The following is a 27,481-nucleotide window of genomic DNA, read 5'->3' as shown; positions in this document are numbered from 1 at the left end:
GGTTCCGCGAACAATCAAAAAGCAAAAGTCCTGCACCAAAAACTCTGCTACCAGGGTTTGTATGTGCTCAGTTTAGCAGTAAGTTATGGCAGATATTACACAAGAACTCACCTGACACTCGCGACAAACGAGCTATAGAACAAAATAACGATAGAATATAAATATACCTACATGATTGATTGACAAAAATGCTTTAATCACCATACATGTAATTAATAATAATATAACCCAAAGGTTAAAGTTGCATGCCTTTGGAATAATCAGAATTATACATGGATTAACTAATGAACTTTACCCGGTGATAGGAAAATTGGCCGACAGGGCGTTTAGCCGACAAGGAAAAAATGAGAAATTTAGCCGACAGTTTTTTCATAATTGGTCATAAAAGTCCATAATTGGTCCATAAATCAGTAGTTCGGTTGTGATAGATTCATATCAAGTCCCACGGGCCGCTGAGGCATGGCCATGGTCCGTGAGGCATGGCCAGATACGGTAAAATACGGTCCGGCCATGGATAGATCTTCGTTACACTAGTTGATGAAAAAACTGCGGTATATTTGTCCGCTTAAGAAATAGTGTTTTAAATTGGCCAATCACAGCGTCGGAATAAGTTTTATTGCTCATTTTACTTAAATTGTCGGTTAAATTTCTCATTTTTTTGACTCATTAAGCTGCTCGTTCCTGTTTATAAAAGTAGGAAGTAAATAAAGCAAACAATGCAAGCACGATTACGGCGATTAAGGGGTTAACAATCATACACCCATATGTTATATACCAAACAAAAGTGAAGAGACAAAACAAGCCCAGAAAAAATAGAACAAAAAAGCACACAAAATGTCCCACACATACTTTTTGTGTTATGCATATCATAGTATACCATTGAACTAATAAAAAGCTGATTACAACACAGATTTTAACTTATTATGAGTTTCATACCGTCTCCGGTTTAGCCTCAATTCATAGGTGTTAACTCATCAAATATGTTGAAAATAATTGCAATCCTTTCGATACTTTTCTGGACAATTTTGTGTGTGTGTGTGTGTGTGGGGGGGGGGGGGGGGGGGGGGGGGTTTAGGTTATTTCATCGTACTATTTTGTTGAGGAATGTTTTGAATGAGATATTTTACGAATTGGGTCTGTTTTGTCTGGAACTATTTTTCTGGGACTGTTTCGTCCGGACCCGCGTCCAACAGGAACATACGGCCTCTTCTGTAAAATAACTAAGATTCCAAATCGAAGAGTTGATTTTTCTCACTTCATGCTGTTCACAATATTTCTATATTCCTGGTATTATAGTAAACAGCAGCCTTTAAATCCGATCCAAAAAATCGAAAAAAAACCCAAAGTGAAACTGCCGCATGTGAACAAAAAACCACTAGCGAGATAGCGAATTTTTTTTCAAACACCGTTTTCTCACTCTACTTTAAAATTAGAGCGAAAAAATTTCACGCCGCAAAAACCACTCGCTTTTTCGCTCCATTTCTTCGAATTGTAAAACAACCACCATGTCCCCAAAAACAGCCACCATCGCTTCGCGGCTATTAAACAATTTAAACCAAGTATCGGTAGCAATGTTGGGTATTTCTTTGAAGGTGGTGGGTTTAATCACTTTGTTGGGAGCTAGGATTGCATCATTTTTATATGGAATCCCAGACGACATATTTGAAATTTTTAATGGTATCTTGGGTTCCGTCGCAAAATCTTGGCCGGAAATTTTAAGTGATGAATGAATATTTTGAAGTCCTTAATGAATAAACTATGGTATATAGGATCATGGCGTAAAATTTGCGGTCAGGAATGAGGTGTTTGAAGGCAGGGATGAAAAAATTATACTATCTTCCATTAATTGAAACAACTAGAAGAATAAGATAGACAGATCGACCACCAGTCCTCTAATAGACCACTAGACTTTTTGGGTTATATTTGGACTGTCAATTTTATGACATACACGGTCTATAAAGAAAAAGCCCTCAGAGAGCTTTTTCAAAATTGATATTCGAAACCAAAAACTCAAGACCAATAATCAAGAATTAGGGCATATAAGTTGGGCACTATTTAAATGCATATTATTAACTAGTAAAAGTTCATAAAATAAATTCCATGTGTGAGTTCAGAAGTCATTTTTTTGAGTGAGGTAAGTCACTCAATTGACCTAAAAGCAGAAATGACGTCACGTATACAAATTTTAACTGCAGAGCAGTTGAAGTCACTGAAGTCATTGAAAAAGTCAATACCAAGAAGTCATGTTGTACGAATCATCGATGGGGACGTCGAATTAAAAAAACACAGCAGGACAAGTAAGTCCTGACGTACAATTCAAAGTATTTTCATTGACTAAACAACCATTTAGACCTAGAACGGAATATGAAGTAATTGGGAAAAAATCATTTAGAAAAAAAACCAGATAGAAAAGAGAAAAGATCAATGTCAAAATTTGTCATGTGAACAAAAAACCACTTTCGAGAAATGGAAATTTGGTTCAAACAAAAAACTAGACCTCGAACGGACTATGAGTGAATTGGGAAAATCATTCAGAAAATCCGATCCAAAAAATCGAAAAAAAACCCGAAGTGAAACTGCCGCATGTGAACAAAAAACAACTAGCGAGATAGCGAATTTTTTTTCAAACACCGTTTTCTCACTCTACTTTAAAATTAGAGCGAAAAAATTTCACGCCCGAAAAACCACTCGCTTTTTCGCTCCATTTCTTGATTCGACGTGACCAAAATCACTACTCCAATTTGACTTCAAAAATCATGAAAATTTATGAAGAGATCTCAAAAAAAACAGCGCCCCAATACAATTCAAATTCTTTGAATTGTAAAACAACCACCATGTCCCCAAAAACAGCCACCATCGCTTCGCGGCTATTCAACAATGTAAACCAAGTATCGTTAGCAATGTTGGGTATTTCTTTGAAGGTGGTGGATTTAATTACTTTGTTGGGAGCTAGGATTGCATCATTTTTATATGGAATCCCAGACGACATATTTGAAATCTTTAATGGTATCTTGGGTTCCGTCGCAAAATCTTGGCCGGAAATTTTAAGTGATGAATGAATATTTTGAAGTCCTTAATGAATAAACTATGGTATGTAGGATCATGGCGTAAAATTTGCGGTCAGGAATGAGTTGTTTGAAGGCAGGGATGAAAAAATTATACTATCTTCCATTAATTGAAACAACTAAAGGAATAAGATAGACAGATCGACCACGCGACCTTTAAAAGACCAGTAGACTTTTGGGGTTATATTTGGACTGTCAATTATATGACATATACGATCTATAAAAAAAAGCCCTCAAAGAGTTTTTTTCGAAATTGACATTCGAAACCAAAATTTCAAGACCAATAATCAAGAATGAGGGCATATAGCTTCGGCACTATTTAGATACATACTATTAACTAGTAAAAGTTCTTGAAATTTGAAGTTCCATAAGTGAGTTCAGAAGTCTTTTTTTTAGTGAGGTGAGTCACTCAAATGACCTAAAGCAGAAATGACATCACGTATAAAAGTTTTAACTGCAAAGCAGCTGAAGTCACTGAAGTCATTGAAAAAGTCAATACCAAGAAGTCATGTTGTACGAATCATCGATGGAGACGTCGAATTAAAAAAACACAGCAGGACAAGTCCTGACGTACAATTCAAAGTATTTTCATTGACTAAACAACAAACTAGACCTAGAACGGGATATGAAGTAATTGGGAAAAAATCATTTAGAAAAAAAATCAGATAGAAAATAGAAAAAAATCAATGTCAAAATTTGGCATGTGAACAAAAAACCACTGGCGAGAAACGAAAATTTGGTTCAAACAAAAAACTAGACCTCGAACGGACTATGAGTGAACTGGAAAATCGTTCAGAAAATCCGATCCGAAAAATCGAAGAAAAACCCAAAGTGAAACTGCCGCATGTGAACAAAAAACCACTAGCGAGATAGCGATTTTTTTTTCAAATACCGTTTTCTCACTCTACTTTAAAATTAGAGCGAAAAAATTTCACGCCGCAAAAACCACTCGTTTTTTCGCTCCAATTCCTGATTCGACGTGACAAAAATCACTACTCCAATTTGACTTTAAAAATCATGAAAATTTATGAACAGATCTCAAAAAAACAGCGCCCCAATACAATTCAAATTCTTTGAATTGTAAAACAACCATCATGTCCCCAAAAACAGCCACCATCGCTTCGCGGCTATTAAACAATGTAAACCAAGTATCGGTAGCAATGTTGGGTATTTCTTTGAAGGTGTTGGGTTTAACCACTTTGTTGGGAGCTAGGATTGCATCATTTTTATATGGAATCCCAGACGACATATTTGAAATCTTTAATGGTATCTTGGGTTCCGTCGCAAAATCTTGGCCGGAACTTTTAAGTGATGAATGAATAATTTGAAGTCCTTAATGAATAAACTATGGTATATAGGATCATGGCGTAAAATTTGCGGTCAGGAATGAGTTCTTTGAAGGCAGGGATGAAAAAATTATACTATCTTCCATTAATTGAAACAACTAAAGGAATAAGATAGACAGATCGACCACGAGACCTTTAAAATACCAGTAGACTTTTGGGGTTATATTTGGACTGTCAATTATATGACATACATGATCTATAAAAAAAGCCCTCAAAGAGTTTTTTTCAAAATTGATATTCGAAACCAAAATTTTAAGACCAATCATCAAGAATGAGGGCATATAAGTTCGGCACTATTTAGATACATACTATTAACTAGTAAACGTTCATGAAATTTGAAGTTCATAAGTGAGTTCAGAAGTCTTTTTTTTTAGTGAGGTGAGTCACTCAATTGGCCTAAAAGCAGAAATGACATCACGTATACAAATTTTAACTGCAAAGCAGTTGAAGTCACTGAAGTCATTGAAAAAGTCAATACCAAGAAGTCATGTTGTACGAATTATCGATGGAGACGTCGATTTAAAAAACACAGCAGGACAAGTCCTGACGTACAATTCAAAGAATTTTCGTTGACTAAGCAACAAACAAAACCTCGAACGGAATATGAGTGAATTGGAAAAACATTTTAGAAAAAATTCGATCCAAAAAGTCGAAGAAACGATAAAAACCAAAGTGAAATTGCCGCATGTGAACAAAAAACCACTAGCGAGAGCGAATTTTTGTTCAAACACCGTTTTCTCACTCTACTTTAAAAATAGAGCAAAAAAACTCACGCCGCAAAACCACTGGCATTTTCGCTCCATTTTCTCTTTCGGTGTGACCAAAATCACTCCTCCAATTTGACTTCAAAGATTATGAAAATGTATGAATAGATCTCAAAAAAAGACAGCGCCCCAATACAATTCAAAATCTTCGAATTGTTAAAATACCACGATGTCCCCAAAAATAGCCGCTATCGCTTCGCGGCTATTAAACAATGTAAACCAAGTATCGGTAGCAATGTTGGGTAATTCTTTGAAGGTGGTGGGTTTAATTACTTTGTTGGGAGCTAGGATTGCATCATTTTTATATGGAATCCCAGACGACATATTTGAAATCTTTAATGGTATCTTGGGTTCCGTCGCAAAATCTTGGCCGGAAATCTTAAGTGATGAATGAATATTTTGAAGTCCCTAATGAATAAACTATGGTATATAGGATCATGGCGTAAAATTTGCGGTCAGGAATGAGGTGTTTGAAGGCAGGGATGAAACAATTATACTATCTTCCATTAATTGAAACAACTAAAGGAATAAGATAGACAGATCGACCACGAGACCTTTAAAAGACCAGTAGACTTTTGCGGTTATATTAGGACTGTCAATAATATGACATATACGATCTATAAAAAAAAGCCCTCAAAGAGTTTTTTTTCAAAATTGATATTCAAAACCAAAATTTCAAGACCAATAATCAAGAATGAGGGCATATAGGTTCGGCACTATTTAGATACATACTATTAACTAGTAAATGTTCATGAAATTTGAAGTTCCATAATTTAGTTCAGAAGTCTTTTTTTAGTGAGGTGAGTCACTCAATTGACCTAAAAGCAGAAATGACATCACGTATACAAATTTTAACTGCAAAGCAGTTGAAGTCACTGAAGTCATTGAAAAAGTCAATACCAAGAAGTCATGTTGTACGAATTATCGATGGAGACGTCGAATTAAAAAAACACAGCAGGACGAGTCCTGACGTACAATTCAAAGAATTTTCGTTGACTAAGCAACAAACAAGACCTCGAACGGAATATGAGTGAATTGGGAAAACATTTTAGAAAAAATTCGATCCAAAAAATCGAAGAAACGATTAAAACCAAAGTGAAATTGCCGCATGTGAACAAAAAACCACTAGCGAGAGCGAATTTTTGTTCAAACACCGTTTTCTCACTCTACTTTAAAAATAGAGCAAAAAAACTCACGCCGCAAAACCACTGGCATTTTCGCTCCATTTTCTCTTTCTGTGTGACCAAAATCACTCCTCCAATTTGACTTCAAAGATCATGAAAATGTATGAGTAGATCTCAAAAAAAGAGAGCGCCCCAATACAATTCAAAATCTTTGAATTGTTAAAATACCACGATGTCCCCAAAAATAGCCGCTATCGCTTCGCGGCTATTAAACATAGTAAACCAAGTATCGGTAGCAATGTTGGGTAATTCTTTGAAGGTGGTGGGTTTAATTACTTTGTTGGTAGCTAGGATTGCATCATTTTTATATGGAATCCCAGACAACATATTTGAAATCTTTAATGGTATCTTGGGTTCCGTCGCAAAATCTTGGCCGGAAATCTTAAGTGATGAATGAATATTTTGAAGTCCTTAATGAATAAACAATGGTATATAGGATCATGGCGTAAAATTTGCGGTCAGGAATGAGGTGTTTGAAGGCAGGATATGAAACAATTATACTATATTCCATTAATTGAAACAACTAAAGGAATAAGATAGACATATCGACCACGAGACCTTTAAAAGACCAGTAGACTTTTGGGGTTATATTTGGACTGTCAATAATATGACATATACGATCTATAAAAAAAGCCCTCAAAGAGTTTTTTCAAAATTGATATTCGAAACCAAAATTTCAAGACCAATAATCAAGAATGAGGGCATATAGGTTCGGCACTATTTAGATACATACTATTAACTAGTAAATGTTCTTGAAATTTGAAGTTCCATAAGTGAGTTCAGAAGTCTTTTTTTAGTGAGGTGAGTCACTCAAATGACCTAAAGCAGAAATGACATCACGTATAAAAGTTTTAACTGCAAAGCAGCTGAAGTCACTGAAGTCATTGAAAAAGTCAATACCAAGAAGTCATGTTGTACGAATCATCGATGGAGACGTCGAATTAAAAAAACACAGCAGGACAAGTCCTGACGTACAATTCAAAGTATTTTCATTGACTAAACAACAAACTAGACCTAGAACGGGATATGAAGTAATTGGGAAAAAATCATTTAGAAAAAAAATCAGATAGAAAATAGAAAAAAATCAATGTCAGAATTTGGCATGTGAACAGAAAACCACTGGCGAGAAATGAAAATTTGGTTCAAACAAAAAACTAGACCTCGAACGGACTATGAGTGAACTGGGAAAATCATTCAGATAATCCGATCCGAAAAATCGAAAAAAAACCCAAAGTGAAACTGCCGCATGTGAACAAAAAACCACTAGCGAGATAGCGAATTATTTTTTCAAACACCGTTTTCTCACTCTACTTTAAAATTAGAGCGACAAAATTTCACGTCGCAAAAACCACTCGCTTTTTCGCTCCATTTCCTGATTCGACGTGACCAAAACCACTACTCCAATTTGACTTAAAAAATCATGAAAATGTATGAACAGATCTCAAAAAAACAGCGCCCCAATACAATTCAAATTCTTTGAATTGTAAAACAACCACCATGTCCCCAAAAACAGCCACCATCGCTTCGCGGCTATTAAACAATGTAAACCAAGTATCGGTAGCAATGTTGGGTATTTCTTTGAAGGTGGTGGGTTTAATCACTTTGTTGGGAGCTAGGATTGCATCATTTTTATATGGAATCCCAGACACCATATTTGAAATCTTTAATGGTATCTTGGGTTCCTTCGCAAAATCTTGGCCGCAAATTTTAAGTGATGAATGAATATTCTGAAGTCCTTAATGAATAACCTATGGTATATAGGATCATGGCGTTAAATTTGCGGTCAGGAATGAGGTGTCTGAAGGCAGGGATGAAAAAATTATACTATCTTCCATTAATTGAAACAACTAAAAGAATAAGATAGACAGATCGACCACGAGACCTTTAAAAGACCAGTAGACTTTTGGGGTTATATTTGGACTGTCAATTATATGACATATACGATATATAAAATCTAAAATTTTAAAACCAATAATCAAGAATGAGGGCATATAAGTTCGGCACTATTTAGATACATACTATTAACTAGTAAATGTTCATGAAATTTGAAGTTCCATAAGTGATTTCAGAAGTCTTTTTTTCAGTGAGGTGAGTCACTCAATTGACCTAAAAGCAGAATTGACATCACGTATACAAATTTTAACTGCAAAGCAGTTGAGGTCACTGAAGTCATTGAAAAAGTCAATACCAAGAAGTCATGTTGTACGAATCATCGATGGAGACGTCGAATCAAAAAAACACATCAGGACAAGTCCTGACGTACAATTCAAAGAATTTTTGTTGACTAAGCAACAAACAAGACCGAGAACGGAATTTGAGTTAATCAGAAAAAAATCATTTTGAAAAAAAACTCCGATAAAAAAATGAAAAAATGAATTTCGAAATGTCGCATGTGAACAAAAAAATTCACTAGCGAGAAATGGAAATTTGGTTCAAACAAAAAACTAGACCTCGAACGGACTATGAGTGAATTGGGAAAACCTTTTAGAAAAAATTCGATCCAAAAAATCGAAGAAACGATAAAAACCAAAGTGAAATTGCCCTATGTGAACAAAAAACCACTAGCGAGAGAGCGAATTTTTGTTCAAACACCGTTTTCTCACTCTAGTTTAAAAATAGAGCAAAAAAACTCACGCCGCAAAACCACTGGCATTTTCGCTCCATTTTCTCTTTCGGTGTGACCAAAATCACTCCTCCAATTTGACTTCAAAGATCATGAAAATGTATGAACAGATCTCAAAAAAAGACAGCGCCCCAATAAAATTCAAAATCTTTGAATTGTCAAAATACCACGATGTCCCCAAAAGTAGCCGCCATCGCTTCACGGCTATTAAACAATGTAAACCAAGTATCGGTAGCAACGTTGGGTAATTCTTTGAAGGTGGTGGGTTTGATCACTTTGTTGGGAGCTAGTATTGCATCATTTTTATATGGAATCCCTGACGACATATTTGAAATCTTCAATGGTATCGTGGGTTCCGTCGCAAAATCTTGGCCGGAAATTTTAAGTGATGAATGAATATTTTGAAGTCCTTAATGAATAAACTATTGTATAAAGGATCATGGCGTACAATTTGCGGTCAGGAATGAGGTGTTTGAAGGCAGGGATGAAAACATTATACTATCTTCCATTAATTGAAATAACTAAAGTAATAAGATAGACAGATCGACCACCAGACCTTTAAAAGACCAGTAGACTTTTGGGGTTATATTTGGACTGTCAATTTTATGACATATACGATCTATAAAAAAAAGCCCTCAAAGATTTTTTTCAAAATGGATATTCGAAAGCAAAATTTCAAGACCAATAATCAAGAATGAGGGCATATAAGTTAGGCACTATTTAGATACATACTTTTAACTAGTAAATGTTCATGAAATTTGAAGTTCCATAAGTGAATTCAGAAGTCTTTTTTAGTGAGGTGAGTCACTCAATTGACCTAAAAGCAGAAATGACATCACGTACACAAATTTTAACTGCAAAGCAGTTGAAGTCAGTGAAGTCATTGAAAAAGTCAATACCAAGAAGTCAGGTCGTAGGAATCATCGATGAGATTACGAATTTAAAAAAAATAGCACGACAAGTCCTGACGTTCAATTCAAACAATTTTCATTGACTAAACAACCCACTAGACCTCGAACGGACTTTGAGTGAATTGGAAAAACTTTTTAAAAATTCTGATGCAAAAAATCGATAAAACAATAAAAATCAAAGTGAAATTGCCGCATGTGAACAAGAAATCACTAGCGAGGGAGGGAATTTGTTGGGAGCTAGTATTGCATCATTTTTATATCGAATGCCTGACGACATATTTGAAATCTTTAATGATATCTTGGGTTCCGTCGCAAAATCTTCGCCAGAGTTTTTAGGTGATGAATGAATATTTTGAAGTCATTAATGAATAAACTACGGTATATAAGATCATGGCGTAAAATTTGCAGTCAAGAATGAGGTGTTAGAAGGCATGACGAAAAAAATATACTATCTTCCAAGAATTGAAACAACTAAAGGAATAAGATAGAAAGATCAACCACCAGTCCTTTAATAGACCACTAGACTCTTTGGGTTATATTTGGACTGCAAATTTTATGACATATACGGTCTATAAAGAAAAAGCCCTCAAAAAGTTTTTTCAAAATTGATATTCGAAATCAAAAACTCAAGGCCATTAATCAAGAATTAGGGCATATAAGTTTGGCACTATTTAGATGCATACTATTAACTAGTAAATGTTCATGAAATTTGAAGTTCTATGTGTGAGCTCAGAAGTCATTTTGTTGAGTGAGGTAGGTCACTCAACTGATCTAAAAGCAGAATTGACGTCACGTAAACAAATTTTAACTGCAAAGCAGTTGAAGTCACTGAAGTCATTGAAAAGTCAATACCAAGAAGTCAGGTTGTAAGAATCATCGATGGAGACGACGAATTAAAAAAACATAGCAGTACAAGTCCTGACGTACAATTCAAAGAATTTTCGTTGACTAAACAACAAACTAAACCTAGAACCCAATATGAGGTAATTGGGAAAAAATCATTTAGAAAACAAAATCAGATAAAAATGAAAAAATCAATGTCAAAATGTCGCATGTGAACAAAAACTATTAGCGAGAAATGGAAATTTGTTGGTTCAAACAAAAAATTATACCTCTAACGGACTATGAGTGAATTGGGAAAACCTTTTAGAAAAAAATCCGATCCAAAAAATCGAAAAACGATAAAAACTAAAGTGAAATTGCCCCATGTGAACAAAAAACAACTAGCGAGAGAGCGAACTTTTGTTCAAACGCCGTTTTTTTCACTCTAATTTAAAATTAGAGCAATAAAATTTCACGCCGCAAAACCACTCGCTTTTTCGGTGACCAAAATCACTACTCCCATTTGACTTCAAAAATCAAGAAAATGTGTGAACAGATCTTAAAAAAAAGACAGCGCCCCAATACAATTCAAATTCGTTGAATTGTCAAAATACCACGATGTCCCCAAAAATAGCCGCTATCGCTTCGCGGCTATTAAACAATGTAAACCAAGTATCGGTAGCAATGTTGGGTAATTCTTTGAAGGTGGTGGGTTTGATCACTTTGTTGGGAGCTAGTATTGCATCATTTTTATATCGCATCCCTGACGACATATTTGAAATTTTTATGGTATCTTGGGTTCTGTCGCAAAATCTTGGCCAGAGTATTCAAGTAATGAATGAATATTTTTAAGTCATGAATGAATGAACTATGGTATATAAGATCGTGGCGTAAAATTTGCAGTCAGGATTGAGGTGTTTGAAGGCAGGGATGAAACAATTATACCATTAATTCTAATCTTCCATTAATTGAAACAACTAAAGGAATAAGATAGACAGATCGACCACGAGACCTTTAAAAGACCAGTAGACTTTTGGGGTTATATTTGGACTGTCAATAATATGACATATACGATCTATAAAAAAAGCCCTTAAAGAGTTTTTTTGAAAACTGATATTCGAAACCAAAATTTCAAGACCAATAATCAAGAATGAGGGCATATAGGTTCGGCACTATTTAGATACATACTATTAACTTGTAAATGTTCTTGAAATTTGAAGTTCCATAAGTGAGTTCAGAAGTCTTTTTTTTAGTGAGGTGAGTCACTCAAATGACCTAAAAGCAGAAATGACATCACGTATACAAATTTTAACTGCAAAGCAGTTGAAGTCACTGAAGTCATTGAAAAAGTCAATACCAAGAAGTCATGTTGTACGAATCATCGATGGAGACGTCGAATTAAAAAAACACAGCAGGACAAGTCCTGACGTACAATTCAAAGAATTTTCGTTGACTAAGCAACAAACAAGACCTCGAACGGAATATGAGTGAATTGGGAAAACATTTTAGAAAAAATTCGATCCAAAAAATCGAAGAAACGATAAAAACCAAAGTGAAATTGCCGCATGTGAACAAAAAACCACTAGCGAGAGCGAATTTTTGTTCAAACACCGTTTTCTCACTCTACTTTAAAAATAGAGCAGAAAAACTCACGCCGCAAAACCACTGGCATTTTCGCTCCATTTTCTCTTTCGGTGTGACCAAAATCACTCCTCCAATTTGACTTCAAAGATCTTGAAAATGTATGAATAGATCTCAAAAAAAGACAGCGCCCCAATACAATTCAAAATCTTTGAATTGTTAAAATACCACGATGTCCCCAAAAATAGCCGCTATCGCTTCGCGGCTATTAAACAATGTAAACCAAGTATTGGTAGCCATGTTGGGTAATTCATTGAGGGTGGTGGGTTTGATCACTTTGTTGGGAGCTAGTATTGCATCATTTTTATATGGAATCCCTGACGACATATTTGAAATTTTTATGGTATCTTGGGTTCCGTCGCAAAATCTTGGCCAGAGTATTCAAGTAATGAATGAATATTTTTAAGTCATGAATGAATGAACTATGGTATATAAGATCATGGCGTAAAATTTGCAGTCAGGAATGAGGTGTTTGAAGGCATGGATGAAAAAATTATACTATCTAAGATGCGTCAACCGGTTGAAAAGTTCGTTAAAGATGTCAATCTAATTTTTACCTTTGTACATTTTTTCTAAACAAGATCAGGAACTATTTTTCTCTTAAATTGCGTCACAAGAGAAAAAACATTTGAAAGAAGTTGACTATTTTTTTTAATTTTTCAAAGAAAAAAAACAATATCGTCTCCAAGCTGATCAATTAGTTGATGCACAGTGATGGTTGACAATATGTGGCGACGTAATCTTGTCAAATTGGGTCAATTTGCGGACATTATTTTTGTCGCGCAAGTGGATAGGCGAGCAAACAGTACTTCAAAAAATGGGCTAGCTACCACCAAGATTTGGGGACAGCTTTATTACAATTAGTCCCTGGGGAGCTCGTGGGTGGGCTCCCGTATTATATCTCTCAGCAGGGTCGACTGCCAACTAGGATTAGAAATCACTTGATGCCTTCAAAAATGACCTATTTTATTTCTTTGGTGCACTGGAATAAATTATAAATTGATAACGCCATGCGCAGTCTTGATTGTAACGGTTAGCAATGTATGATTTCTCTTTTATTACAAAACTATTGAATTTTGGCTTGCTTTTATGTCGGCTTGCTGTTTACTTCGGCTTAGTTTGCGTTCACCGAATTGTCCTCAATTGTGACATTTTCAGCAGGATGGTTCGTACTTTTTAACTGGAGAATTCCGAATGCTACATAGAATCCAATAGATAATACACGACCATCATAGCCTAATATGATCTGTACAGAACATCTAGTTCTTCTCAAAAACTCAGTGACGTTTGTAGCATTCGCAGATTTAAAATTCAAGATTTAAATTTTAATTAAAAGAATTATCCATTAACATTGCACGCCGTTAAAATCTAAACTTAAGCAAGAAGAGAATTGAAACTAAATTTTTCTGGCAAGTGAATCTGGTGGCAAGTAAAAGTGGCAAGTAAAACTGGCCAGTGAAAAAAAAAGCAGCTTGGAGAACACGAGAATGAGAGCTTTTAAGCATTTGATTAGTCATGATTATTATTAAAACGATTCAAATGTTTCGAAATTAGTTTTTAAACATTTATGTTTAGGTCAGCACCTCCTATTTCAATTTTTTGAACAACAACGCGGCTCGGTAATGTGCGTTCGCACATAAAGTTCCGACCCCACTCATCCACATTTTTGGCATAAATTTCGACAAATGAGGAACAGATAGAAAACACTCAAGTATTTTCCAAAAGAAAAATGTGCATGAACAAAAAGATCGGATCTTTTCAACAATTGCCCCCCCCCCCCTTTGGTACCTAGTAGAGAATCGCCTCCCCTTCTGTGCTATACTTTACCACAATATTAGTTGGCCTACAGTTTAGATAGCCGAAAAATGGTTCCAGCGCAATTGCGGAACGCTGTTCACGGCCATGCCTCTCACGCACTGTAGGATGTAATCCGGAAATCGCGGGTCGGTTATCGCGGCGAAGCCGCGACGCGCGCGAAGCGCGCCCACCGACCCGCCAGTCGGAAATTCTTTTCGCTTTGTATTCCAATTCGGCTAATTGCCCTAGCATGGCGCATTTTATTCTATCCAGTTTAACACAGTATGAGCATACACGGATACTTATTACACTTCTCTGATTGGTTAATAAATCACTCGCTTAAATTCTGTTCAAGAATAGCCCCCCCTTTTGCAAAAGGGGGCAATTGTTGAAATGATCCAAAAGATCGCCTCCAACGCAAATAACTCAGTGGAGTGAAAATGTTGCATCAGATTGACGAGATCAGCAACTATTACAAAAGCAAGTCAAGACGAACTATGGGACCACTCCATAAAAAAGCTCGATAACAGTTGGACGAGAAACAACAAAAAAGCAAACGTAAAAATTGGCCTATATTTTTTAAAAACAAATAATTTCAAAGAAATGAAATCAATTAGAAAGCAATTGAAAAAATCCAACATGTTTATGACCACATACGCCTCTCTAAGAGGGCATTGAAACCTGTCAGTAATTAATTTTTTATTTGGTTACAAAAAGAATAACGAACAGAGACAACAAACAAAAATTCAACTAAAACTTGCGAGAAAAAGTTGTCAAAGCCGTAAAGCCATATTTTGAATCTAAAAATATGTTCAATTGAGCCTTCCTTGAACGCAAATAATGTGTTATAGGACCTCTCATTAGGGAGAATAGGTATAAAGTAGACAAAAGCAGAAAATGTGCGAGAATAATTCAAACTTTTGTTTTTCCGTAAACAATTATTTTCAAAGTCATGAAAACCATTAGCTACAAAATGAAACAATTAACTAACTAGGTTCGTCTATTCAACCAAAGGAAGCACTGGAGACCTGTAATTATTCAGAATATGTCTTACGTCTACAAAAACTTAAAATATATCATCATATCGTCAAAAGTCGTCAAAATCGTCAAAAAGAACGTCAAATATAAACAAAAATCAAAAATAATTTTACTTCTTTTGCAAAAAAACCCTGTCGAAGCCAGTAAATTCATAACACATTCTTTATAAAAGCATTAGATTTTGTACGTTTCACCTTCCCTTGACAACAATAATGCCATATGTGACCTGTCATTATTAAGACTAGGTGACAAATAGACAGAAATGAACAAAAAATGCGAAGTTAAAAAAGTTAAAGTCATAAAAACCATCGGCTATCTACTCAAACAAAAAATAGGCTCATTTAGTCCTCCATGAAAATCCACTGAGACCTGTCATTATCCGGTAGATTTCATACGATCAAAAAGAAATTGTAAAAACGAAAATTAAAGAAGACATAACAAAATTCAATTAATTTCTTCAAGAAAGGGGGTGTCGAAGCCGTTAAAATCATAATCTATGCCTTTCAAGTGTTTTATGTGATCAATTGGGCCGTATTTTGGACGCCAATAATGTAATATGTGGACTGTCTTTAATATGATAATGTGGAAAAAAACGAGAAAAAAAAACTTGAAAAGGGTCCGATGCCTAAAAATGTGAAATCTAGTAGTATCAAAACCTGAAAACTATAAGTTAAGGCGTAAAACCGCAAAAAATAATAGAACTTAATTCAGTAGAAAGAATAGGAAGAAGAAGCATTCTTTCTTTGCTGACACTAAGCTACAAGTGGACCAAATAAGAGAAAAATAATGACAAAGTTCAATAAGATATTGTTTATTTAAAAATCAACGTTTTTAAAACTCAAACTAGATACTTTAATTTGGAAATGCTTAGAATACCACTTGTACCTATCAACAGTGAGCTTTAATTCGAATTGTTCTGTACTTCAATTAACATAAAAAGATCGATTTTTTTTTAAAAAAAGACCGACTGGTTAAAATCCGAATTATTTTTGGATTAAAAAAATCCAAGATTGAACAAAAACATTCCTTGCTATTGCTGCTGGTCCATTATGAACGCTTAATTGTTTCCAATGTAATAGATCTAGATAACTGGTTAGTTTTTTGAATAATAGAGTAAAGAGAGCAAAAAACGGAAAATTTTTAATTCCAGACTACTTTCAATGGAGGTGGAAGTAGTACTGGCTACCTTTGTTGTAAACAAAGATTGTTCTAGTTTTTTTTGGGTGTGTATCTCCGGCAAATTTAATAAGAGTGGACTAAAGAACCTTAGTTTGGGCAATTTTTGATGAAAAAGGCTGAATATTGAAATTTTTTGGCATAATTTTGGCCAAAAAAAATTAATCAACAATACTTTTTTGTCTTTAAAAAAAAATCAACAGTACTCATGTTAACAATTTTCATATATTTTAGCAAAATATGACGGCTGTTCACGGCCATGCCTCTCATGCACTGTGGGATGTAATCCGGAAATCGCGGGTCGGTTATCGCGGCCAAGCCGCGACGCGCGCGAAGCGCGCCCACCGACCCGCCAGTCGGAAATTCTTTTCGCTTTGTATTCCAATTCGGCTAATTGCCCTAGCATGGCGCATTTTATTCTATCCAGTTTAACATAGTATGAGCATACACGGATACTTATTACTCGTCTCTGATTGGTTAATAAATCACTCGCTTAAATTCTGTTCAAGAATAGCCCCCCTTTTGCAAAAGGGGGCAATTGTTGAAAAGATCCAAAAGATCGCCTCCAACGCAAATAACTCAGTGGAGTGAAAATGTTGCATCAGATTGACGAGATCAGCAACTATTACAAAAGCAAGTCAAGACGAACAACAAAATCAAACAACAATAACAACAACCATTAATTGCATCCAAAGATTTTTGTCAATTTTTTTAAGGAAAACCTATTAACAAGGTCAAAATAGTGTCAAATGAAACAAAACAAATTAACTTGTACTTCATTAGAAAATATATGGGACCACTCCATAAAAAAGCTCGATAACAGTTGGACGAAAAACAACAAAAAAGCAAACGTAAAAATTGGCCTATATTTTTTAAAAACAAATAATTTCAAAGTAATGAAATCAATTAGAAAGCAATTGAAAAAATCCAACATGTTTATGACCACATACGCCTCTCTAAGAGGGCATTGAAACCTGTCAGTAATTAATTTTTTATTTGGTTACAGAAAGAATAACGAACAGAGACAACAAACAAAAATTCAACTAAAAACTTGCGAGAAAAAGTTGTCAAAGCCGTAAAGCCATATTTTGAACCTAAAAATATGTTCAATTGAGCCTTCCTTGAACGCAAATAATGTGTTATAGGACCTCTCATTAGGGAGAATAGGTAAAAAGTAGACAAAAGCAGAACATGTGCGAGAATAATTCAAACTTTTGTTTTTCCGTAAACAATTATTTTCAAAGTCATGAAAACCATTAGCCACAAAATGAAACAATTAACTAGGTTCGTCTTTTCAAACAAAGGAAGCACTGGAGACCTGTAATTATTCAGAATATGTTTCACGTCTACAATATCTTAAAATATATCATCATATCTTCAAAGTTGTCAAAATCGTAAAAAAGAACGTCAAATATAAACAAAAATCAAAAATAATTTTACTTTTTTTGCGAAAAAACCCTGTCGAAGCCGGTAAATTCATAACATATTTTTTATAAAAGCATTAGATTTTGTACATTTCACCTTCCCTTGACAACAATAATGCCATATGTGACCTGTCATTATTAAGACTAGGTGACAAATAGAAAGAAGTGAACAAAAAATGCGAAGTTAAAAAAGTTAAAGTCATAAAAACCATCGACTATCTACTCAAACAAAAAATAGGCTCATTTAGTCCTCCATGAAAATCCACTGAGACCTGTCATTATCCAGTAGATTTCATAAGATCAAAAAGACAATGTAAAAACGAAAGTTAAAGAAGACATAACAAAATTCAATTAATTTTTTCAAGAAAGGGGGTGTCGAAGCCGTTAAAACCGTAATCTATGCCTTTCAAGTGTTTCATGTGATCAATTGGGCCGTGTTTTGGACGCCAATAATGTAATATGTGTCTTATTTTGGACGCCAATAATGTAATGTCTTTAATATGATAATGTGGAAAAAAACGAGACAAAAAATTGAAATGGGGCCGATGCCTAAAAATGTGAAATCTAGTAGTATCAAAGCCTGAAAACTATAAGTTAAGGCGTAAAACCGCAAAAAATAATAGATCTTAATTCAGTAGAAAGAATAGGAAGAAGAAGCACTCTTTCTTTGCTGACACTAAGCTACAAGTGGACCAAATAAGAGAAAAATAATGACAAAGTTCAATAAGACATTGTTTATTTAAAAATCAACGTTTTTAAAACTCAAACTAGATACTTTAATTTGGAAATGCTTGGAATACCACTTGTACCTATCAACAGTGAGCTTTGATTCGAATTGTTCTGTCCTTCAATTAACATAAACAGATCGAATTTATTTTGAAAAAGACCGACTGGTTAAAATCCGAATTATTTTTGGATTAAAACAATCCAAGATTGAACAAAAACATTCCTTGCTATTGCTGCTGGTCCATTATGAACGCTTAATTGTTTCGAGTGTAATAGATCTGGATAATTGGTTAGTTTTTTGAATAATAGAGTAAAGAGAGCAAAAAAACGGAAAATTTTTAATTCCAGACTACTCTCAATGGAGGTGGAAGTAGTACTGGCTAAATTTGTTGTAAACAAAGATTGTTCTAGTTTTTTTTGGGTGTGTATCTCCGGCAAATTCAATCAGAGTGGACTAAAGAAGCTTAGTTTGGGCAATTTTTGATGAAAAAGGCTGAATATTGAAATTTTTCGCCATAATTTTGGCCAAAAAAAATTAATCAACAATACTTTTTTGTCTTTAAAAAAAATCAACAGTACTCATGTCAACAATTTTCATATATTTTAGCAAAATTAGTCATGATTATTATTATTAAAACGATTCAAATCTTTCGAAATTAGTTTTTAAACATTTATGTTTAGGTCAGCACCTCCTATTTCAATTTTTTGAACAACAACGCGGCTCGGTAATGTGCGTTCGCACATAAAGTTCCGACCCCACTCATCCACATTTTTGGCATAAATTTCGACAAATGAGGAACAGATAGAAAACACTCAAGTATTTTTCAAAAGAAAAATGTGCATGAACAAAAAGATCGGATCTTTTCAACAATTGCCCCCCCTTTGGTACCTAGTAGAGAATCGCCCTCCCTTTCTGTGCTACATTTTACCACAATATTAGTTGGCCTACAGTTTGGATAACCGAAAAATGGTTTAAGCGCAATTGCGGACGGCTGTTCACGGCCATGCCTCTCACGCACTGTGGGATGTAATCCGGAAATCGCGGGTCGGTTATCGCGGCGAAGCCGCGACGCGCGCGTCGGAAATTCTTTTCGCTTTGTATTCCAATTCGGCTAATTGCCCTAGCATGGCGCATTTTATTCTATCCAGTTTAACACAGTATGAGCATACACGGATACTTATTACTCGTCTCTGATTGGTTAATAAATCACTCACTTAAATTCTGTTCAAGAATAGCCCCCCCTTTTGCAAAAGGGGGCAATTGTTGAAAAGATCCAAAAGATCGCCTCCAACGCAAATAACTCAGTGGAGTGAAAATTTTGCATCAGATTGACGAGATCAGCAACTATTACAAAAGCAAGTCAAGACGAACAACAAAATCAAACAACAATAACAACAACCATTAATTGCATCCAAAGATTTTTATCAATTTTTTTTAAGGAAAACCTATTAACAAGGTCAAAATAGTGTCAAATGAAACAAAACAAATTAACTTGTACTTCATTAGAAAAGATATGGGACCACTCCATAAAAAAGCTCGATAACAGTCGGACAAAAAACAACAAAAAAGCAAACGTAAAAATTGGCCTATTTTTTTTAAAAACAAATAATTTCAAAGTAATGAAATCAATTAGAAAGCAATTGAAAAAATCCAACATGTTTATGACCACATACGCCTCTCTAACAGGGCATTGAAACCTGTCAGTATTTAATTTTTTATTTGGTTACAAAAAGAATAACGAACAGAGACAACAAACAAAAATTCAACTGAAACTTTGACAAAACGAGAAAATGTTGTCAAAGCCGTAAAGCCATATTTTGACCCTTAAAACATGTTCAATTGAGCCTTTCTTGAACGCAAATAATGTGTTATAGGACCTCTCATTAGGGAGAATAGGTAAAAAGTAGACAAAAGCAGAAAATGTGCGAGAATAATTCAAACTTTTGTTTTTCCGTAAACAATTATTTTCAAAGTCATGAAAACCATTAGCCACAAAATGAAACAATTAACTAGGTTCGTCTTTTCAACCAAAGGAAGCACTGGAGACCTGTAATTATTCAGAATATGTTTTACGTCTACAATATCTTAAAATATATCATCATATCGTCAAAAGTTGTCAAAATCGTAAAAAAGAACGTCAAATATAAACAAAAATCAAAAATAAATTTACTTTTTTTGCGAAAAAACCCTGTCGAAGCCAGTAAATTCATAACATATTTTTTATAAAAAGCATGAGATTTTGTACATTTCACCTTCCCTTGACAACAATAATGCCATATGTGACCTGTCATTATTAAGACTAGGTGACAAATAGACAGAAGTGAACAAAAAATGCGAAGTTAAAAAAGTTAAAGTCATAAAAACCATCGACTATCTACTCAAACAAAAAATAGGCTCATTTAGTCCTCCATGAAAATCCACTGAGACCTGTCATTATCCAGTAGATTTCATAAGATCAAAAAGACAATGTAAAAACGAAAGTTAAAGAAGACATAACAAAATTCAATTAATTTTTTCAAGAAAGGGGGTGTCGAAGCCGTTAAAACCATAATCTATGCCTTTCAAGTGTTTCATGTGATCAATTGGGCCGTATTTTGGACGCCAATAATGTAATATGTGGACTGTCTTTAATATGATAATGTGGAAAAAACGAGAAAAAAAAACTTGAAATGGGGCCGATGCCTAAAAATGTGAAATCTAGTAGTATCAAAGCCTGAAAACTATAAGTTAAGGCGTAAAACCGGAAAAAATAATAGATCTTAATTCAGTAGAAAGAATAGGAAGAAGAAGCATTCTTTCTTTGCTGACACTAAGCTACAAGTGGACCAAATAAGAGAAAAATAATGACAAAGTTCAATAAGACATTGTTTATTTAAAAATCAACGTTTTTAAAACTCAAACTAGATACTTTAATTTGGAAATGCTTAGAATACCACTTGTACCTATCAACAGTGAGCTTTGATTCGAATTGTTCTGTCCTTCAATTAACATAAACAGATCGAATTTATTTTAAAAAAGACCGACTGGTTAAAATCCGAATTATTTTTGGATAAAAACAATCCAAGATCGAACAAAAACATTCCTTGCTATTGCTGCTGGTCCATTATGAACGCTTAATTGTTTCGATTGTAATAGATCTAGATAATTGGTTAGTTTTTTGTATAATAGAGTAAAGAGAGCAAAAACGGAAAACTTTTAATTCCAGACTACTCTCAATGGAGGTGGAAGTAGTACTGGCTACCTTTGTTGTAAACAAAGATTGTTTTAGTTTTTTTTGGGTGTGTATCTCCGGCAAATTCAATCAGAGTGGACTAAAGAAGCTTATTTCGGGCAATTTTTGATGAAGAAGGCTGAATTTTGAAATTTTTCGCCATAATTTTGGCCAAAAAAAATTAATCAACAATACTTTTTTGTCTTTAAAAATAAAATCAACAGTACTCATGTTAACAATTTTCATATATTTTAGCAAAATTGACGAAAATTTTAGCAAAAATTCAGGAAAATGTGAATAAAAATGACGCAAATCGGTCTAATATTCACAAAAACTTAAACCACGATAACTCGCTCTAGAAAACGGAATTCAAAAAATCCTTTTAGTTCCATATTTTAAGCTCGACGGGCTTTTTAATGATACCACTCACAACTCTCTGCGATAAATATATCGATAGGCCAAAATTGAGTGAACAAAAAAACCCATTTAAGTATATAGTTACTCCCCCCTCAAGAGGGGTCGGAACAAAAATACTCCTGAGGTTTAGCTGAGGTTTTGCCCAGAGTTAATTGTCTAATAATTTCTAATGTTTTTTCTCGAGTAAGTTTTTGACTAGAGCTCAACCCAATTTCTCTATCTGAATATTCGGTCAGGCAAAAGTCTTGCGCCACTTTTTGGAAGAATATATGGAGCTGTTATATTGGGTCGTCTAAAGTCCAGGGCGAAAAACTTGAGTCCACATTCGACATAATACTAGGTGTACAGCAAACTTAAGCTAAATTCTTTTCCTGAGAAGCGTGAGTCAAGCATGTTATTTTCATACAACTTTTTGTGTTTGTCTTGTCAAGTTCAAGTTTGAAATCAAAGTTCCAAATGAGATTTAAGCTCGGAGAAGGGAGAGGGGGGTTTAAGGTCTCACATGAAGCAATTACAAATACTGCAACCGGCTTCACAAGTGATATGTTACCGGTTATTCGGGTACCGTTAGTGCTGTAAAAAATGTGTATCTTTATTTACCCGTAAGAGTTTGTTTGTTTCGCCATGTACTGCATTGCCACCAAGGGATCCACATTCGTATGGTAAACTTCACAAATCATTACTGCGTAATCGCTTCCGAATTCCGACACTTCATCCTGTGAACAACAAACATTTCCATAAACACTCGACAAAAAATAATGAGAACAAATTCAAAAACCGCGGATTTTTTTTGTAGCAATCCTGCGAACATTTCCACAAGCGCTACAAGCACTCGAAAAAAAAACTAATGTGAAGAAAATCAAAAAACGCGATTTCTTTTATTATTTCAGTTAATTACTGAAAAAAATGACAACCACTAATTGCACAGGTAAGTGAAAAGTCGTGTAAGTTTGCTTGACTGTGTCAGACTTGGTCTTGCGTTTTCTATTTGCCCGAGAGGCGACGTTGATAACTTTTTAGGTATTCCAATTCGTACTGCAAGGTTTTGTATAACGAGTGTAGTCCCGTACCGAACTCCAAGTACGGTTCAATACTGGGCACCTGTTAATGCAATTCTTTCTAAAAAAAATTTATTGCCAAATAATTGCACGTACAAGTCGGATTGATTTCATAAGAGAATGTATTATTTTCAAATAACCTCGAATGGAACAAAAAAATTTTGGGGCATAATGAATCTGATAATTTTTGAAAACTATTTACATTTTTCTCTATAAACTAAAATTACTCGGTGACTATCTCCATTGATTCTCATGACCGTGATTAAATAAGAACCAAGAGAAAACGAGAGAAAGTAGGTATTTACAACTTCGCCTACTTTCTAATGAGAGGATGAAAGGACTGTTATCAATAACAGTTAGCATTTGAACTGGTAACCAAAGCTAATTTAAAAAATAATTAAACATAAACCGAGTAATGTCGGAAGAATTGCTCTTGAACGACAGGCGGGGCAATTTATTTCAGGTGCTGTAGCCTTGGTCAATTTTTGTTTACGGGTGCAAATATAGTTGACCACGCTGTGATTTGAACCACCGCCGTCTCGATCCCTCACTAGAAGCACTGAACACTCGTCTATCCGTTACTTCTTGTTGCTTAGCTGCAATCGTTTATATTTTAGCAATAACCTTTACTTCGGAGTGAGAACAATAGAGATCACTCAAAAATGAAGAACGAAAGCGTGAAAAGGTCACTTGAGAAGTCAAAGACTGTTCTAGAAGAAAAGCGCAAAACGGTCAAGCAAACAATTCTCATTAATAAAAAGACCAACACGTTTACAACAATTGCTATGAACTTTGTTCAAGAGCAATTAAACTTGTACCAGCTAAAATTGTACCGTAAGAGTTTTTTTTCATTATCCGTCATTCATAGGTTGTTCGCAAAGAAAAAGTTAATTAAACGGAAACTAAGTTGCAAGAGGAAAAAACTCGATCACTGAGTTCAAAAATAAATTTGTCAGAATTTTAGAATTGAGGGAATTTATTGAAATACAGCTGTTTTTAATCGACAAAGTCAAACTATAGCAGGAAAACAACTGAATTAAACATCAACTTAGTGCCGTTGGCAAACAACTAGACCTCAAAATGACCTTGAAATTAACTTGGAAAACAATTGAAAAAAAAACGAAAAACTGCCGCAAGTAATTTAAAAACAAATAGCAAAAAGGCGTTTCACATTTTTCTGCTATAACATTACTATCTCACTCCGCTTTGAAATTGAATAAAAACAGTGCGATCCCACTAAAATATTTCGCTTTGGCGTGCCACTTCTTCGTGTTATCAAATTCATTGCGAAAAACTCGACACCTAAATCAAAATGTGTGAAATTGTCCTAAAAAAGACAACAACCCAAAGCAATTCAAATCTTTTGAGTTTTGAATTGCAAAAAAACGCGAGAAAACCTGTTCAAGATATGACACTGATCTTAAAACAAATAAACACAAGATCCCCAGACTAATGTTTACAGACATCATTCATCTGGAATTAGTAAATCAGCTGATACCAAGTGTTGTTCTTGTTTTTATTTTAATTTTTCCCCCATTTTGGAGAATTTCATACTTAGAATCAAACTCTGTCAAAACCTTTTTAAGAATTCTATCAAAATTTTAACCAAAACGTTTAACCAGGTAATTCAGTTAATCCTAAGAAAAAATTTTTTAAGGATGCGGAAATAGTACAATTGTTACAAAAAAACTATGCAAAACAATTTTTGAAACTTAAGAGCAAGTTGCCATAATTGAACTTGTTTGTGTGCTGGGGAATACAGCAATGACAAGTTCAATGAAAAGCAGTGCAAACGCAGGGAAAATTGAACCTATTAGTTGGTTCCTTTAATTAAAAATCTGTTTTCATCGCTGAACTTGTGAAGAATGGTGTTTGCATGATATAAATTCATAAATTCATGTGAGAGGAAAAAAACTTGCTGCAAATGTGAATTTTGGTTTTAATTTTCCTGCACATTATGATTATTACTAATGCATTTTTGCTCATTTTTTGCATTTTTTGTCATATTTCATCAAAAAAATTGTCAAGAAATGTCACATTTATGTAAAGCGAAGTGCTGATCTGTAATCGTTCTAACGAACGTAAATATCAGAGGGAATAAATTGGGTATTTCTGCAATAGCTACTTTGGCAAGTTGGGTATTTTGACATTGATCAAACTGTGTTATTTTGGCATTAATCAAAGTTTACGTTCTGTCTCAATTATTCGATTGGTCAAAAGATTAGTAAATGAAGCGTCAAGGAGTAGGCAAAATTTGCAGATCTTTCATTATTGCAGTCAAACAATTTTTTGAACATTCTAACTTGACATGTTTTTTGGTCAGGATAATTAATTCGTTGGTAGAATTCTTCAAAGTGACATTGAGAAAAGGTCTCATACCATTTAGCATTTTTAATCCGGAGACCAAACCTCACACCACTATGAGCAGAATTTGCAGGGACCAGCAAATTCTCCAGATCATTAAAGGTGATTTCCATCTTTAGTATAAAAAAAATATTTGAAAACTAAAAAAAAAGCTGAAACCAAAAAAATGTTTTGGATATTAATCTTCAAAAAATGCCATTAAACATGTTTGAAGTTTGTGACTTCGACACTAAATTTTAACACTTGAAACTGAATTTTGACATTAAATTTTGACAACTGCAAGTCAATTTGACTTGGAACCTTGCGCTTAGAGGTCAATTTTATCTTGAACCATCTGATCAGAGGTCAAATTGGTCTCGGACGGCTCAGCTATAGATCGCTGCTGCCTTGAACAGTCAGAGTAATTTTTTTCTGGGGCCGCAACTTGTTGGGGGGTAACTCTATTGTATCAATTAGCTGTAACATGAAAGAGTTGAAAGTCAAACTAACCTCTGCTAAAATATGTGTTGCACCCATTTCACTGCTTTTGGTTGCGTTGCAAATTATCCACACTTTCGGATACCAGTGACAGACAACAGGTAAAATGCCCAGGGATAATATTGACCCAAATAGATAAAGAATTCGCTTACATTTGTTCAATTTATAGGGATAAAATTTAGTGGAATTAGTTTCGGTTTCAACGGGAAGTTTATCATCGCTTAAATTAATCGGCTGATTTTTATCAGATTTTGTCTCGGCTGTCTCTGTTTTGTTTGACTTTTCAAAACTATGCTGCGAATTAACGTCAGGCATTTTGGGTGCGGGTAAACCGGTAAGTAATGTTGACATCAAAATAAACAAAATAAAATGTTAAGGTTTGTTCAATTTTTTTTATAACTCAATAGTATAAAAGGAAATGGGTAATATGTTAAATGTCAAGCAATGCTACTTAGCTACTTCAAGCTATACCGACAACGCCATAACATACTTTTGACTGGTAATGTTGGCGCCCTGTAAGATTTCAAGCGGGTGACGAGGGGAAGGGGTGAGGGTTTGGGGGTAGCGCGGCGGTGATTGCTAGGAAACTTGAAGTTAAAACTAGGAAATGAAAACTGGTAGTCGATTTTTAATAGACAACCACTTAAAGAGTAAAAACAAAGTCACATTTGCAGCTAGGGTTAACAATTGCGATGAAAATTTGCAATTCAAGCTACCATTAATTGGGAATTTTCCTGGCAAACTTCCCGGGAATAATTGCAGGAAAAACGCATTAATTTGGTTAAATTTCACTAACGAGTAATTTGCATAATTGAATTTCACCTCTGAAGAGGCGAGATAACATTGATTAATCGAACCTGATTAACATCGCAGACTTCGTTAGTAGTTATAACGAAAGTTTTAGTAAGTTAAAAGCAAAAATAATTAGGTAAGCTTTATTTATAACAAAGTTTGAGCGAAACTTAAACAGCCATTATAGTACGACGAGCTTTGGTACGATAACATATAGTATAGTATAACGCATAAAATTGTGCATATATGTATGTATAAGCTCGCAAATATTTGGTTTTGTTTAACATTTGCTAAAAACGCCGCATTGTGGTACAAAATATGTGCAGTTTTTCAGTGTTATGTTTTGTATGTATAAAAAATATTCCCCATTATTTCACACAGTGTTCAAACTATCGATTCGTCTGAAATACAATTTAATAAGTGTCAGGCTGTGCGCTTTGGAAAATTGGAAAAAATTATATCTGTCCGGCCATTTCAACGACCTAATATATTTTGTGATTGATTTTTGTGATAAAATGTAACTGTAGTAATAATTTTTCTTCTTACATTACTTTAAAACAAGCTTTCTTTGTGAAGAAAAACTGATTTTAAGAAATATATCAATTCATTTTTCGTTTTAGCACCACGATTGGGTTAGAAAAGAT

The 27,481-nt window shown here is 34.5% G+C and overlaps 1 long non-coding RNA gene across 1 annotated transcript; it reads right to left on the bottom strand.

The window, feature by feature from the left end:
• Positions 1 to 105: 105 nt before the first annotated feature.
• Positions 106 to 27,059, bottom strand: LOC142356518 (uncharacterized). Its single transcript, XR_012761430.1, has 3 exons — positions 26,058 to 27,059; positions 22,747 to 22,862; positions 106 to 132 (listed from the first exon to the last, which is right to left on the bottom strand). It is a non-coding gene; the product is annotated as an uncharacterized LOC142356518 (long non-coding RNA).
• Between the last annotated feature and the right edge of the window lie 422 nt (positions 27,060 to 27,481).

This window comes from Convolutriloba macropyga, unplaced genomic scaffold, assembly GCF_964194025.1.
Source record: "Convolutriloba macropyga unplaced genomic scaffold, txConMacr16.3 SCAFFOLD_3265, whole genome shotgun sequence".
Classification (NCBI taxonomy): domain Eukaryota; kingdom Metazoa; phylum Xenacoelomorpha; order Acoela; family Convolutidae; genus Convolutriloba; species Convolutriloba macropyga.
This window is presented reverse-complemented; position numbering and strand designations above follow the sequence as displayed.